The sequence below is a fragment of the Myotis davidii genome, unplaced genomic scaffold (genome assembly GCF_000327345.1).
Source record: "Myotis davidii unplaced genomic scaffold, ASM32734v1 scaffold17, whole genome shotgun sequence".
In the NCBI taxonomy this organism is placed as follows: domain Eukaryota; kingdom Metazoa; phylum Chordata; class Mammalia; order Chiroptera; family Vespertilionidae; genus Myotis; species Myotis davidii.
The window spans coordinates 1,601,090-1,619,296 of NW_006288624.1; the positions used below are offsets into that span (position 1 = coordinate 1,601,090).

The 18,207-nt window shown below is 39.3% G+C and overlaps 1 protein-coding gene across 6 annotated transcripts in view; it reads right to left on the reverse strand.

Moving 5' to 3' along the window:
- SIPA1L1 (signal-induced proliferation-associated 1 like 1) overlaps nt 1–17,949 on the reverse strand; it is a 339,956-nt gene extending 322,007 nt beyond the window's left edge. For 5 of the 6 annotated variants that reach the window (XM_006760733.2, XM_006760732.2, XM_015562018.1 and 2 more), the window contains exon 1: nt 12,723–12,824. The gene's annotated coding sequence lies outside the window, so the exon portion shown is untranslated. Of the gene's footprint in view, nt 1–12,722; nt 12,825–17,663 lie in introns of those variants that run through there. The other variant, XM_015562016.1, reaches the window with a different exon arrangement.
- Between the last annotated feature and the right edge of the window lie 258 nt (nt 17,950–18,207).

Here is an 18,207-nt window from a genome sequence, read left to right on the forward strand (position 1 = left end):
GGGAAAACACACATATGTAATACCCTTTTTTATACTTTAAGCAATAAAAAAAAAAAGAATATAAATTTCTCACATACCCTGTCTTGTCTTCAGTTGGGAAGTAAAGTTAAGGTGTTCTTACCAGGAAAAAAATTCTGTGGTTATTACAAACTCTGTGAAGATTTATATTTATTTCATCACAACTACAGATATTTACAATTTATCTAGCAATTTGTACTAGAAACATCTGCAACTCCAGGCCTTGAATTTCTCTAGCACGTGTGAGCCCAACATGAGGCTGTTTTCCAGATTTCAGCTAAGTTCTGCTGGTCAGAGAGAACATTCAATGATAACCATCAACTTGACTCCACTGGAGGGGAGAAAATTAAACATATTATCCAAGAATTTTCCCAAGGAGTCTGAGATACTCGCTCTTCTTCCCCTCCTAAAAGTTTGCTCATCTACCACTTAATGTTTCTCAGTAAAGCCAGCAACAGAAGGTGAGAGAAATTAAAGAAATGGTATCACTCCTGTGAGGACCCCTGGAGAAATGCAAACAGATAGGAGTCTGAAAGCTAGGCAAGTTACTAACGTTTCTAAGCTCCAGTTTCACTGTCCTTTAAATGCTGATGGTATCTATTTAACAGGAATTTCATAAGGATAAAATGAGATGGTATAAATAAAGAACCTAACGTAGAATTAACTATTGGTAAAGTTCAGCAAAGACATTTATGATCATTATTAACTGAGAACTCTGGAGGTCACCTTGACATGCCAAAGTCCTACAACAGATACATGGAGGGGGAACACACCAAATGGGTCCCATGCCAGTTTTGGGAAATCCTGATCATCACTGAAAATATAATAAACAACCCCTGACTCTCCACTGTGGCTCAACACGGATAAATGATAAAGTGCATACCAGGCTTAAAAATCTACCAGTAAATCCTGGCCAGGTAGCTCAGTTAGTTAAAGCATTGTCCCAATAGCCAAGGCTGCAGGTTAGATCCCTGGTCACAGAACACATAGGAATCAACCAATGAATGCATAAATAGAACAAGAATCCATGTTTCTCTCTCTCTCTCTTTTCCTCTCTCTCTCTAAAAAATTAAATTTCTTTTTAAATCTACCAGTAAAACCAGGATTTCACTGGGAAAATGGGTGGAGAGCATCTATCATCAGAGTGGCATAGTGTTTAAAACAAATGACCAGTTAACAAACAGGGTAATGGTCATTACTACCCTATCATATGTAGACAGGCTTTTTGGCATTGCAAACAATAAGATACATTCTATGCATACAGCTAAAACATGACTGCACTAGACAATTTCTCAACTCAGTAGATGCTGAAATATATCTATATATATAAAAGCCTAAGTGACCGGCCAGCCATTCAACCATCCAACCGGTAGCTATGACGCACACTGGCCACCAGGGGTCAGACGTTCAATGCAGGAGAGCTGAGCTGCGGTGACTTGGCAGCTGCGGTTCTCAGGTGACACACCCAAAACCAGAGAGGAGGGAGCCCGATTCTGGGGTGCATCACCCAAAAACAGCCCTCTTGCAATCCGGGACACCTCGGTGGATGTCGGAGAGCCGGTTTTGGCCTGATCCCCGCAGGCCAGGCCGAGGGAACTCACCAGTGCACAAATCCATGCACCAGGCTTCTAGTGTTATTATAAGAAGAAATTCTATAACAGGAATTCAACATCCTTGCTCCCACTCAGAGTCCTAATGTCTATCTTGCAGCCTGTTATAAAGATTAGCAGTAATGTAACGTGAAGTGCCTGGCATACTGGGTGCTCAATAAATGGTAGCCAATGTTAATTTATTAGTAGGAAACAACAAAAATCAAAAGGCTGAATCTGCCATGAAGCAACTGTGGACAGAATGGCTCCTTTTCAACCAATAAGTTAAGCTGTCTGAAAACAACTGTATAAACAATATAAGTGACAAGCTTTACAATGAGTAAACCAGTAAACAGCAGGCTTACCACCCCAGAATAAATGCCAATGTGCCCCTACAAAATGAGAAATCGTCCTATCTTCAAAAAATCCACATCTACCTGACAAGAAATCACATCGTTTCACCCATCTTCTTCATTCCCCCTTGACTCTAGGTCCTTTGAAGGCAAAACCCATAACTTTACCTGGTCACACATGCAGACACTCAATATTTGGTAAATAAATGAAACACTCATAGGATCTCAAAAGTTTCCAAACCTGACTTCACAGACTACTTAATCTAAACTTGCCAAAAACTGAGAATCTGTACTTAACATGCTCCCCAGGTGATTGTGGCACTATAGAGTCTGAGAACTGCTACTCTCATTGAAACCCCATGAATCATCTGAATGCCCTTTACAATGACCCCATCCAAAATGATCTAGCCTGTGCATACCTGTCATCCCTGCATGCAGCTCTGCTAGAAAAGTTCTTTCAAATCTATATTCACTCATTGTTCTACCCTGTGGAGTCTGAGAAGACAAAGGTAATCTCTCTTCTTTCCACATGACAGACTTTCAACTCTTCTGGCAATAGACAATGTCCCTTCTGAGTCTTCTAAAGGCTACATCCTTGATGAATCATGCATTATTAAATGCTAAGCTCTTTAAGTATACGACAGCACAACAGCATTTCAGCAAAGGGAGAAATCAAGATGAGTTATAGAAACCAGAAAGATATCAGTGAAGAGGTGGGTCTTGAAGGATGAGAAAGATATACATAAAACTAGAGTTCTGGGGCTGGTATGGCATCAGTGGGGATAGGAAGACAAGATAATGGTAAGGCGCACGATGTGAAGAGAAGGGGATAAGAGAGATGAAGCTATGCGTGAGAAACTTAGATTTTACACATATTTCTAATGGAATAGAACAAAATTGGAAATGAACAAAGGTTCAAAGGAAATCACAATAGTTGGGGAGAGGAGAAAGCAGAGGCCCAGCATATGAAGGAAGAGACAAAGTCTTAAAAAGGCAAAAGAAATCAGATAAACAGGAAAGGAGAAACCCAAGAGAAAGGTCACAAAAGCACGCAGGAAAGTGTGAGTTTGATGTGGAGAGGTACTGGAACCACTTTAATTCCTCCAGGGTGGCACCTGAACCTAAGTGACACATTAGATTTAATCAGACAAGATGGACTGGAGGTGGGGCAGCAGGAGTCAAGGAGGTCAGGAAGGAGACTGCTACAGCTACCTATAAACGTCATGGGTCTGTTCTTAGATGGTGGCAATGAAACTAAGAGAAGTTGAAAACAAGAATCAAGTCAAAAGAAAAACATAGCAAGGCATGGTTCCAGACCAGACCAAAGGTAAAAGAAAAAGAAGAATCAGAGATGATTTCTAAGCGGTATCTGTAAAATTCAAAGAAGAAGCAAACAAAGGTAAGGCAAGCAGTGGATTAGTACCTGGGTGGCTCCTCGCTCTACACACACATACACACACACACACATACACACACGCGCGCGCACACACACACACACACACACACAGTAATGTGATTCCCCTATTTTCTCTGGTACCAACACAGGCTGTAGTTTTTGTGTCAGCAGACTGGGAATATCTGGTTTTGAATCTGAAATCTGTAACATTAACACCAAAGTTAGGTTCTTTAAAAAAAAATAGATGTGCTTCGATAGAGCTAGGTAAAAGAAGCTAGTCACAAAATACCACAAGTTATATAAAACATCCAGAATAGGCAAATCTATAAAAACTGAAAGAAGATTAATGGTGGACTGGGGGTGGGGAGGTGGGCAGGGGTTGGAAGGAAATGGGAGTGACTGCAAATGGGGATTGGAGTTTCTTTTTGGTATAATTAAGATGTTCTGACATTGTTTATGGAGATGGTTACGCAATTCTACAAATGTACTCAAAACTACTGTGTACAGCTGAAATGGGAGAATTGTATAGTAAGTAAAACTCAATAAAGATGTTTAAAAAAAAAAACTTAGGAACCCATGAATAGGTACTATGACTTCAGAAACTTAGCATATCTCCCCCATAAAAATGACTATTAATACTCCAGTTCAAATAAAAACCATCAGGGGATTTGGAAAATATTACAAGACATTTTAGAAAGTCTAAGTAAGTTACATTCCTTCTAGAAACATGAAGATAGAGATTTAAAAATATACATTGCTTTAAAATTATTTCTTACAATTTATCTAAATATTCTAATATGTATTTCAAAAGGACAGACAATGGCACGGGTTTTTTCCCAACAATTATGTCAAGTGATATTACACTAGATACCTATGGTCCAGTTTTTTAGAAGCTGAAATAAAATAATGTATAGTAAGACAAGTCAGTGAAACTTAACAATTATCAAGCAGATGAGTAAAGTTATTTTATAAATTTGAGGATCTGGCCCTAACCGGTTTGGCTCAGGGGGTAGAGCGTCCGTCTGCGGACTGAAAGGTCCCAGGTTCGATTCCGGTCAAGGGCATGTACCTTGGTTGTGGGCACCTCCCCAGTGGGAGGTGTGCAGGAGGCAGCTGATTGATGTTTCTAACTGTCTATCTCTCTCCCTTCCTCTCTGTAAAAAATCAATAAAATATATTTAAAAAAAAATTGAGGATCTGACAAAAACCCTAATATAGAGAGATGTCCTCATTTGAAAGATACCAGAGAATTAACCCAAATAATTTCTGCCTCCACCATATCTCCTAACAAATATAGCTCCTGTTACAGTGACACATTCCCTCCTTAAAGGCATTGCTGCCCTCTTTTCACTGAACACCTAGAATACTTACTTAGAGTTCCCAACGATTGTCAGTTATTCATAAACATGTGTCAGGCACTCAAAGGCACATAATTTAACCTTCTAAGTCACATAACCTGGGCAAAGACAGCCAATACCCAACTGAATCTTGTAGATCAGCATTTTCCAACCTTTTTCGTCTCATGGTACACATAAAGTAATTACTAAAATTCTGTGGCACACCAAAAAATATATTTTGGGCCAATCTGACAACAACAAAAAGTACATTTTGATTTATTCACACTGGATGGCTATTGTGTTGGCTGTTGTCAGCTTTTTATTTGACAATCTAAGGGGAAAGAGGTCAGTGCCCCTGACTAAACAGAGAGGTCCTGCATGTTTCAAATGAAACTTGCTGATCTAGAGTATCTCAAGTATGTTGGATAAAATTAAGCAATTCTGACACTAGATCGCTATTGTGGACAGATGATGAAATGAACAGGGCAGTGAAGAAAGAGCCGTAGTGTTTCTGCTCAAAGTGCCTCATGGATGAGAAGAACCAAGAATCAGCACCACATCTCTTGACTGAAGATGTTCCTAAAGCAACATCTCACTTTTGGGAAGAAGCCAATTATCAACAAATACTGCATTTTAAGGAAACAACTATGGATTACAACCTCTAAGGAAAGACATTTAATAAATTCAAAATACCATTGATTGAAATGTAAGACTGATGCTTTCAACATTTTTTTTAAATATATTTTATTGATTTTTCACAGAGAGGAAGGGAGAGGGAGAGTTAGAAACAACGATGAGAGAGAAACATCGATCAGCTGCCTCCTGCACACTCCCTACTGGGGATGTGCCCGCAACCAAGGTACAATGCCCTTGACCAGAATCGAACCTGGGATCTTTGAGTCCCCAGGCTGACGCTCTATCCACTGAGCCAACCGGTTAGGGCTCAACAGTTTTACGTGTATCTTAAATAAATTTTAATTCAGTGGGTACAAATATATATTTAACATATTTTACCTGCTTGTAAGCAATAAAAAAACAACAACAAAAAAAAAAAAACCCTAGGATCACACAGAGAATGGTTTCCCCAATAAATCTAACCTATGAGATCTTACCTGTCAGCTGAGCTAAGTTATGGGAAGCTTAAAATAATAAAGACTTTGAGAAAAGACAGGGCCTTTTTGTTTTTCTATTACAATATCCTCCCACTGAAATAAAATTACTTTTGCCTGAAACCATGTTTATTAAGGAGCAAGTCTGATGACACACATGTAGTGCCCCAATGTCTTTAGACAAAATAAAGCCCATGACACCCTGGAAGGAACCGAAATGTTAAGTTCTTCCAGAAGCTGCCCAGGAGTCACAGCATGGATCACAGAAAGCATTTCCATCTACTCGGAGAGAAAGCATTTGGAAGGCAAATGCTAAATTTCCACAATACATTCTGGCCTATGAATTTAGTAGCTCGAAAGAGACCACAAAGTAAGTACCTAAGATGGTAACAGTGTACTTTCCAGAAATAATATCACCACCATAGGACATAACTTTAGAGGCTTTAACTTTTTTTATCTCATTTGATCTCAAGAATTCTGAGAAGGGCAAATTCTTTCCCCATTTCACAAGTGAAAAAAACTGAAGCTCATGAAGATTAACAGACCTACCCCGCTGCCAACTTGACTTCTCCACTTGCACATCCACTGGTATCGCTACCCAACATGTACAAATCAGCACTTAATTCCCCACCCAAACCTGCTCCTCCAGTCTCTCCCATTTCAATAAATGGCGCCTCCATTATTCCAGTCATTCAGCCAAAAACCTTGGTGCTATCCTTGACTCCACTCTTTTTCACCCCACATCATCTCACCCTTAGCCCCACTTGGGTTATGCCAAAAATCCAGCCACTTCTCATCACCCCCACCATTGCTATCTTCACATCTCATCTATATTATTGCTAGAACCCAGTATCTCCCTGCTTCCACCTTTGCCTCCCTTCGCCCCTCCCCGTCTCCACCCCCCCCACACACACACACACCTCATTCTATTCTCTACACAGCAGTTTTATCCTTTAAAAACATCAAAGGGGTCAGATCAAACCCCTTTGTTCCGTCTAGTGGCTTCCTATCTCACCCAGAGTTGTTCACGACTGTACATCCAGGATGAGAACAGTATTTGCCATCTAGAAGGTACTCAATGAATGTTGCTATGATCAATAAATGAAAGAAAAAAATGGCCCCAGCCACAGAGCCAGAACTACAACAAACTTTCCAATGTTCTTTAGTGACAATGAGGCCAGATTCCCAACAGCCAACAATCCACAGAAGGGAAAAATTTTTAAGTTTTGCTTTGCATAACTGAATCTTGTAACCCATAAACAATACTCTGTTGAATTTCTAACAACAAATTAAAATGAAATTATCATTTTATAAAGACACAAAAACTCACACTGGGCTATCTGAATCTCACATATCTGCAGCATGGGCAATTGCCAGCTAATGATCACAGCGCTGTTACTAAGATCTTCAGTGTGACTTCTGCACCCCATGACATGTGTCACCATATCTCAAGACTACCACACACATAAGTGATATGAGCCCCAAAAGATTTGGAACTGAGCACATAGGAGAGGGGATAAGCATTTCTAAATCTCCCACACTGCCACTATATCAATCATCTGAAATAGGGTGTTACAAGTAATAGCAGAAAGGTTAGATTCAGAACTTTCTTCTACCAAAAATTCAAGGAAAGACTCTCAATGTTGAGGTAAAATGTTGATTTTTTTTCAGATCTGAGTGAAATTATGCTAAAATGATCCAGCATTATAGAATTTTCCCAATAAAATGTTTTAAAGTTAAAAGCAAAAACTCTATATTTCTATTTCTTTAGTTTTTTTTTTCAAAAACATTTCTACTATATGCAAAAGGCCCCCAAATCTCACTAAAACACACTAATAAATTCACAGAATTTTAACCGTTGGCCTTCAAGTAAACTTAATTCAACCACCAACCTTCTTCCTTTTATACATGAAAAGATTATCTGGCATATCGTAGTGCACACTGAAAATTTGTTACATGAACAAATGAACAAATGAAAGAAGATCCAAAAAGGGTATATGGCCCCTTTAAAATGTGATAATTACTGGAAAAATCCAGAATTTGCCAAAACGAGGTTTCTATATTCTCTAGCTGCAGGAGTGAAAGAAGGTACCAAGATTTTAAAACCTTATTTGGTTCCTCAGGAAAACCTTAACCAGATTCATTAGAGCCAGTTTCCTTTATTTGTTACTTAGAAAAGCACTTGATAAAACAAATTTAGCCAAGACATCTCCTTGGAAACCAAAAGGCAGAACTGTCTAGTGTTTCTTTCTTCCTCTACACAAAGAATATTTAATGTGGGGCTATTTTCAACTACAATTGTTTTAGACCAGAAGTAATACAGGTGCCCTTTAACTAAAAGAAAAATCCAACAAGATGAGAGGATAGAACACTGAAAAGGACCACACAAATCCCTAGAAGAGTATCCGCCCCATGAGAACAGGAATCATGTATCTATCCTTTCTTCGCTAGAAGTGGCCACCAGCCCCTGGCATACAGTGAGAGTCAATAAGTACTTATGGGATAAATGAGTAAGTTACTGCTTAGAGACCTACCCGGGTATGCATACACTTATTTGGTCACCATTAAATAACTCTTTACTGCAGCATACTACATGTAAGCAAACTACCATTTTCCACCACAGACATTCTACTAAATGTCTTCTCAATACACCCAACCAAAATTATCCCCCTAGTTTTATTAAGAAGGTGAGAAAGTAAGTCTTAGGTATCCTAAATTATTGAAGCAGCCACTCAACTTGCTGTTCTGGCTCCAATCTCTCTCCTTCAATTCATTCTATACAACCCAGCCAGGTTAATTTCCTTGTTTTTTGCACATTATACAAATTAAAACAGTGTTATGAATAAGTATTCTATCTCTGTATGCTGCCCACTGCCATTCAATGAGCAGATATGAAAAATAAGAAAACAACTGGATTGGAATAGGAAAGGCAGTATCGTGTCAAGGGAAAAAAAAATCACAATCAACAAATAACTGATCCCATTGAAAATTTTGATATTGCTACTAGAGGCTTTCATTAAAGACTTCCCTATAGCACTGTAATGCAATGGACACAGATGGTTTGGGGTATTTATACCCATCCAATCTTCAAGATAAATTCAAGATCCATCATCCTCTTGAAGCTTTCCCAAGCCGTTGGACTAAATATCTGTGAGAGTCCTTTGTAAACTAGGAAGTGCTAGCCCACAGCTCTTATATTATAACAGTTGCCAATTGATAGTCTGGCATACACTCTGCTATTTAAATCATGTTACCTCATTTTTAACTGTGCCTAGTCCCCTCAAAAAAAAAAAATGAGAAGTTATGTGAATTGTTTTCCCTATTGTCAACTTCTCTATTCTCTATTACTTAATAGCATACATAAAGTAAAAGTAAATGTCTCTTACACTTCCTGATTTCAAAATATATTACAAAGCTAATAAAATCAAAACTGGGTGACACTGGCATAAAGACAGACAATTAGATGAACAGAATAGAATAGAATAGAATAGAATAGAATAGAATAGAATAGCCCAGAAGTAAACAATGGTCAACTGACCTTTGATAAGGTCTGAAGACCACTCAGTGGGGAACGGACAGTGTTTTCCAGAAATGGTGCTGGGAAAACTGGATACTCATGCAAAAAAAATGAAGCTAAACATTTATCTTACAACATATATAAAAATTAACTCAAAATATATTAAAGATCTAACATGTGCTCGCTTCGGCGGCACCTATACTAAAATTGGAACGATACAGAGAAGATTAGCATGGCCCCTGAGCAAGGATGACGCATTCCGTTTTTTTTAAAAAAAAAAAAAAAAAAAAAAAAAAGATCTAACTTAAGAACCAAAACTATAAAACTCCTAGAAGAAAACATAGGGGGAAAGCTTCATGACATTGTACGCAGCAATGATCTTTTGGCTGTAACAACAAAAGCACAGCATAAAGACCAAAAATAGACAAATGAGACTACATCGAACTTAAAAATTTTTATGCATCCAAAAGCATGAAAAGGTAATCTACAGAATGGGAGAAAACATTTGCAAAGCATATATCTATTAAAGGGCATTAATATCCAGAATATATAAAGAACTTTGATAACTCAACAACAAAAAAATCAAATAACCCAATTGAAAAATGGGCAGACTTGGATAGACATTTCTCCAGGGATGATATAAAAATGACCAACAAGTGTATGAAAGATGTGCAATATTATTTATCATTACAGAAGTGCAATTCAAAACCACAATGAAATTTTCACCTCACACCCATTAGGATGGTTACTATTTTTAAAAAAAACACAAAGTAAGTGTTGGTGAGGATGAGAAGTAACTCTTATACATTGCTGGTGGAATGTAAAATGGTGCAATCACTATAAAAAAAATAGTATGGAGGCTGTTTAAAAAATTAAAAATAGAACTACCACATAACCCGGCAATCCCACTTCTGGGTATATATCCAAAAGAACTGGAAGTAAGGTCACAAAGAGATATTTATACATCCATCATCATAGCAGCACTACTGGCATAGCCAAAATGTGAAAACAACCCAAATGTCCATCTACAGATGAACAGATAAACAAATGTGGTATATACACCCACTGGAATATTATTCACGCCTAAAAGGGAAGGAAATCCTGTCACATGCCAGTATGTATGAACCTTGAGGACATTATGCTGAGTAAAATAAGCCAGCAAAAGACAAATACTCCATGATCCACTAAAAGAGTCAAATGCATAGAAACAGAAAGCAGAATGGTGATTGCCAGGGATGAGGGAAGATGAAATGGACAGCTGCTTTATGGGTACAGTTTCAGGTTTGCAAGATAAAAACACTCTAAAGATCTGTTTCACAATATAAATATATTTAACACTACTAAATGTACACTAACACATGGTTAAGACTGTAAATTTTACGTTATGTTTTTTTCCCCAATACAAATGTCAGTGCCAACATGCAATTCCAAATTGGATTTACATGTCCTACCTCCACTGCAGGAGTTAAGCAGCCTGGCCCTTTTAGCTGTTGACAGTCATTTCCAAATTACTTCCAAGTTGTCTTTTGTCTTTTTTAATCAATGAGACTGTAGAGAGAGAGGATAGGGGGTTCTCTTTTTCACCCATCCGAAATGACGTTTCTACAACCCCAAGGAAGCTGCTTTCTGGTTTGAGTCCACTACTTATCTGCCTATTGTCAAACACAAATCCAAAAATGGTATAAAAACCATTATGTTGTCAAGTGGGTGGGGAAGAAGCATAACAGAATCTCAAACCATTTATTCACCTGCTATCTAGCATGCTCCCCGGGAGAAAAGCCCCAGCCGTCACTGCGATTCTCTACCCTCTCCATCAAGTGCTCACTGCTCCCCGCAACACATCCTACCCAAGGCACTGAAAACCACTGTTTTTAAACATACCTTGAAAATGGCCTTCAGAACAATACCACTGAAAGCCATTACTGGGCTGAGGTTCTGGGACTTGTAATAAGTCTTATCTGTGAATCCTATAGCTCTCCATAATCATTTATCTACGGAAACAGGTGTTTTTAGTGCGTGTGTGTTTATTTTTTTTATCTGTATTGATTTTAGAGAGAGAGGAAGAGAGAATGAAAGGGAGAGAGAGAGAGAAACAACAATTGGTTGACTTCTGCCTGAACCGAATCTGCAACCTGAGTATGCGCCCTGACCAGGAATTGTACCTGTGAGCTTTTTGGTACATGGGACAATGCTCCAACCAACTAAGTCACACCAACCAGGGCTCTACTGAAACAGTTTTGTTATGCAATTGTTTTACCTCATTTCCTACTACAAAGGTTCAGCCCTAACATCCTATGTTAAAACATAAAATACAGTAACACTAAGACTCTGAAGAATCACAGGCATTTCTAAAACTGGAAAAGAGACAGGGTTAGAAAACTACATTCAGGCTCTGCCAGAGCAAACCTTCCTAACAGGTTTTCCAACGGCAAACCAGGAGCCAAACCCCACCCCAAACACATATACACACACTGAGTATACTCTCTTTACACATGAAAAACCAGCTACTCAGAAGTTAGACTCTGGCAAAGTATATTGGCAGAACCTTCTGAGGTCTCCACTGGAGCAGCCAGAAGAATGGTTAGGGAAGAGTCAAATCAGCTTACACACCAACCCTCATTTCAAGACTAAGAACATGTGTTTCTGAAGTCTTCAAAATAATATGGTTCTGACAAGTCACAAACTTACACTTCTTGCAAAAATAGGGGGAAATACTGCTTTCCATTTTTTCCCTAGGTACACACCAGTGAACTAAGCAATAAAAGTTAGTCAAATTGGGTGAAAATTTTAGAACATTCTAGTCATTTATAATTGCATATCTTAGAGGCATTTCCTTATAAGTACTCTCTCTTAAAGGGCAGCAGTACCACAGTTCAGTTATCAGTTGCTTCTCTGCAAGCATTAAGAACTAAAAATAAACTTGGAAAGACAAATAGTCAATCAATTCTGGGAAATAAGACTGTTAGAGGAAATGCAAGGATCTCACAATATATCAAACTAGAATTCCTACCTAGGCAAATAATTGAGAATATGGGAGGGGGAGGAGGGGACGAATTACGGAAAAATAATAGAGGAGTCAAACTAAAAGATACTGATCACAGTCGAGTCTTGACTATAGGAACATGACGGTTAGGCACATAGCCCTTGGCTTTTTGTTTCTCGATAACTTTATTCTGAGAACTTCAGAACTCATTCTAAAAGGAAGCAAGACGCTGAACCATAAAATCCAATCAATGACTATCCTTGTAACTTTGGTAAAAGGTTTTGTGGGGAAAGTGGACAGAGAAAAGAGGAATAACCAAAATTCACTGCTGGGTCTGTAAAATTCATTTAACCTGAACCTACTTTGGGGGAGGAGAGAGGAGAAAAGGAATCCAGTGGCCACCTGGGTTGGATGTCCTACCTGCTCAAGTTGCCTCTGAGTGACCCCTGTGTTTGTACAAACTTAACTGTCCCTCTCCTAGCAGGCATTCTCCCACAAGTGTGCATTCTCCTCCTGCCTCTCCTGCATTGAAAAAAAGGAAATCTAAGATTATGCAATTGCCCGTTTCTCTCCGTTTAAAGTTAGGCATACTACAATCCTCATTAAAGGGAGAATTTGGTGCCACATGACAAGTAACAAATTAGAATCTAAAGGCTGAACATTCTCATCACAGACCTCCAAAGGCAAAGAAACAGCTTCCCGGACTCAGTGGCACACCCACCAAGCACTGCTATTTACTAAGGAAGCCCCTGACAATACCCTGTGTCATTTGGTGTAATTTCTCTCTAGAGCGTCAAGAAAACACTCATGTTGTATTTTCAGCTGGATTTACCTTACTCTCCTCAGGCCAGAATAAAAGGAGAAGGTGGATGTGGACTGGCCTCTATCCTCGAAAGATGCACCAGATAGATGGTCTTACCCTTATGATCACAAACCCTATGACACAAACCCTATGATATTAGTCCATCCCTCACCCAAATCATCTGTGTTTAAGAAAGCCAAACAAAAGGGAGTCTTTATAGTTCTGACTCACTCCAAGGCTCATCGAGAGCCTACGGGAAGAATAAATGAGCTTCATCTCAGAGTAATTAACTTATATACAGTTGACTCTCAACAATGCAGGGGTGAGGGACCCTAACAACCCCCCCCCCAGTGAACTCAAAAATCTGATAACTTTTGACTCCCCCAAAACTTAGCTACTAATAGTCTACTGTTGACCCAAAGCCTAGATAACATAAAGTCAACACATACTGTGTATGATACATGTTTTACATACTGTATTCTTATAATACAGTAAGCTAGAAAAAAGAAAAAATCATAAGGAAGAGCAAATACAGTCACAGTATTTACTGAAAAAAAATTTGTGTATAATTGGACCCTCTCAGTTCAAACCCGTGTTGTTCAAGGGTAAGCTGTATAACCTTTGAAAAACAAAGTACAAATGTGAGTACATGCATGGGCTTTGTTTTGGTTTGCCTTTTTTTTTTAAGAAAAAAAAAAAACAAAAAGCAAAAATCCAATGAGGCCAATTTATTTCCCATACCAATACGTAGAGGTGCAATGGAGAGGAGGTTAGATTGTCAAGTTCAAGTGACAGTGAAACACCTATATTTTAAATAGCACTATATATGGAACAAGACACAAATTTTTGTGTGAGCACTGAAGGAGTAACATCAAGCCTAACCCTGCCCGGAACAGGGAGAGCCCCTTATTTAAAAGGCAGTCATCCAACTGGCAGGAATGTTTCTTGTCTCCTGGCTCAGATTACCCCAGAGGAAGGTAGGGTAGTGCTATATAAATCAGTCACGTTCTCAACAGGAAGCTCCTACAACATTTTCCTGTTTTCTATGCAGTTATCCTTCCACCTGACTCATCCTCCCCACCCCCAACCCCTGCCCTCTGGTTACCCTTACAGGTAGCTGAGAGAAGGTCCAAAAGTTGCCACTGTTGCAGAAATAAGGAAGATACAACCACTTCTTCTACAAATGAAAAATAAGTTTAAGAAGGAAGAAAATGGTAAACTAGAATAAATTAAGTTTGGCTTCTCTAAAGAACATACAAGTACGTTGTGCTCTGAGTTAAGAAAGATTCCTTTTCTCAAAAAAAAACAAGCCTACAGGCTCTACCATGTAAATACTTTAACTCATAATTTCTTTTTCCATTACTTTGGAATTTGAGTAACTTTAACTAAAGCTTAGTTACTGAATACTACATCAATGCTGTTTTCATAGCTTTTCAACCTTTACACAGATTTTGTTTCCTTAAGTTTTGCTACTTCTCATTTTAAACATTTAATGAACACTGAACCCTTAAGTGTGAGAGGGAAAAAGTAATAAACAAATTTTAATTTAATAGGCTTTATGGTAGGAAAAAACAAACCAGGAAGCAGAAGTAGAGTTAACTCTGACAACCTGCCTTCCAAGCATTGTGCCTGATCACTGACTAGTTGTATAACCTTCAACAAATCCCCTGGATTCCTGGTCTTCAGTTAACCATCTGTAAAATGGGGAGGATGGGCCAAAAGATTTTTACTCAAACTTCCTTCTAGCTCCAACAATCAATGAATATGCTTATCAGAAAGTAAGAAAATACAATCACAAATAGACTTTATGGTTTACAAAGTACTCACACAATTTTGCAGCAAAGATGTGAGGCAAGTATTGTGCCCATCTCTGCAGAAGGGAGTTTTTTGGAAAGACAGTTAAGAAAAAGGTTCAATTATTTTTCAAGATTCCCATACCTGGAAAATTTAAGCCCAGACCTTCTGAGAACAAATTCTTTAGTATATCATGATTTCAAAATTATTTTTCAGAAAATTACTTTTAATTAAATTACTTCAGAAATTAATTTAAATAAGGTAAAATTCAAAGATAATTGCCTGCTATGCAAGACCTTCATGGGGGCATCAGGATATCAGCACCAAACCAGGAAAGTTTACTACAAAAGGCCCCACTGCACAGAAGTTCCTTGAGGCAGGAACACACTGTAATTATCACTGGGAAATACAGAATCCAAGAGCATGCCTTCCAGATAGAAGCACTCACTAAATACTGTTTGACTTACCACAACTCTCAAAAGGTTAGGAATATAGTGATATTATGGGGGCAGAAGGGTCTGAATTTGAGATATGAACTTCTGTGATTTGAGTCAAAAGGAAGAACAGAGCTCTAACTCTATATTAATGGGGATGAGTCTATTTGTCTTCCTCAGAGAAAGTCCAATTTGGTCAGTGAGCCAAATTTGAGATATCATGAGAAAATCTTCAGACTATTCATATTTTATACTAGAGGCCCAATCCACGAAATTTGCACAAGGGGCTGGGCCCTCAGCTTGCCTTGGCTCTCACGTCCAGAAGGGCGTCCGAAGGTTGTTCAGCTGTCCAGTCTAATTAGCATATTACGCTTTTATTATTATAGATGTGCACTGATGTGGACCAACAGAAATGATAATACAACAGTGAGGACTGACGGAAACACATAATCATGTTATCATTAATCACTATATATTTTCCTCTAAATGGGAAAGATTTGGGAAATCTGTACTCTCATACTGTTCTAACTCTTCTCATGCTCCTGTTTCACAGCTCAAAGAGATAGAGAATAGGAATTTATTTCAAAATTCAAACTAGAAAATATATTATCTCTCAACTCATAGGCAACCAAGATCCCCCAGCATCTACTGAATTGCTAATCTCAAGCAATCTGCAGTCTATGACTTCAATGAAGTTACTAGAAAGAAGTTTTTAAAAAGCTGTTTTAAAATGGGGGGAAGGGGGAGACACCAAAATTATACACCTAATTCAAAAGCAAATGCAAAAGCCAGAAGAGAATAATGAAAGGATAGAGTTAAAAGAATCTCAATATACAATTTCAGTGAGGTGCTTTGAAATTATTACCAAGAGTTCAAGTCAACCTTGCCATGGAATGCTACAGTGAAGTCACAACTAACACTGCCTGGCATTTCAGATCTAAGTTCACCGCACCAGAACTGCAATTTCAGATTCGAGGAGCAGTACCAGGAACTGCAGAGAAGCTAACAGCAACACCTACTGACTGTCTTGAGCCACTTGCCAAACTTGTTCTCTCAGTCAACTAGAGAAATCTAATGATACAGTCAACTTCAAGAGTCCTTTACTTAAGCATATGAGATAAGAAAATAAATCGGCAGCCACATGAAACCATTCATCCCCCAAAAGCTCTTTATTTTGCCCCTAACCATTTACATGCAAATCACCACTCAAGTTATTTTAAATGCATTGTTAATTGCTAATGCTTTAGTAGAAATAATTTATTCCATGGGAAAAATGCTTTAATATTAATATTCTTGTTAATAACTGGTAGGTCATCTAATAGTTAGAGACATCAGTGACCATAAACTGCTTTATGTAAACCTTTTATTTGAAACTACTGTTACCACTGTTCTATATTATTCCCATCAGCTTTCTTTCCCATCCTCGTAAAAATGGCTTAACTGCAGCTTTCAAAAAAGTAAAAAGTAAAAGTCATTAAATCAAGATTATATAAAAATAAAAAATACCGTTACTAGGCTACCGAAAATTGATCCATAGGACTTAATCTTGTACTTTTCCAAAAAAATTGAGTCAGAGAATCTTTTCCTAGGACGAATATTCCACATGAGAAAACAGGAGAAAGTTGACACTGAACTCCCACAGAGTACCAGTATAAAACAATGGCTTTAAGAGTCTGAGTCAGAGTTTCAACATGAAAGAGGTTTGCTTTATAGAGGAAACGCCAACCCCAGTTCATCCAGATAGACCTGGAACCTGATGAAAGTCGACACCTTTACTCTGAAATTTGCATCGCATCACTGGCTCCCAGTTTAGAAATATAATCGTTTAGCAGGAAGTAACAATTTCAGTGACTGCTGCCTCCCGTCATGAAAAATAAAATCTATAAGATAAATGCCGTCTAGGAGCCATCAGTCCCCAAATGCTTCCCTTCAAAAGGAATATCAACGACTCTTTCCTGAAAGCGAGCCATTAACCTCGCCTGTATGTTTTCTAAACGGTGAACCCGATGCAATTTCAACCTGCCCAACGCGCTTACTTGTCCTCCTAGAAATGCCGCGGAGCGATGGAGAGCCTCGCACATTTCTTTAAGGTCAGGAGGGAAGTTGGAAACAGATGGGGCGCGGGCGGTAAAGTTCTTTCTGCAGCAGCCTCCCGCCTCCCCATCCCTCCTGAGGTGTACTTCAGAGTAGGCGAGAGCATCCCGAAATTTCACTGCCCCCGGACCCCTGGGAGAGAGATGAACCATCCGCGGGCACCGAGCTGCTCTTCTCTGCATCTCGAGATTAAACCTCTCGGCCCGTCCCCGCCAGCTCAGCCTACAAAGCGCTCACCCAGGTGACTGAAAGGGAAGGCGCTCCCGCGGAGACGATGGCTGCGGGGTGGGCGCAGCCACCCCCACGGGGCGCGGGTCTCCCAGCTTCTCCCGCGGGCGCCAGACGGAGACTTGTGCAGCTTTGGATTCCTAGGTGCGCGCGCGCACGCACGCAGACTCGCCCCCGCCAGGCTGCGGTCTCAGCACGCCACCAAATCGGAAATAAAACTTTGGCCGCCCTGTGTCCTGCGCCGGGTCCTGGACCCGAGCTCCGGCCAGAATGCGGTGGGAGGCTGTCAACAGTCCTGCACCCCCACTTCCCTGACAACCTGTGTTCCCTCTTCCTATAGGATTTGTCCTTGCTGTTCCCTCTGTCCCAAGCACTCTCATACTTTTTCTATCTGCAGTACTGTATTCATCTGCTTATGCTACCATAACAAAATACCACAGTTTATGGTGTATTAAACAAAAGAAATTTATTTCTCACAGTTCTGGAAGACAGAAAGTCCAAGATCAGGGTGCCAGCATGGTTGAGTTCTGGTAAGAGCCAAATCACCTCCCAG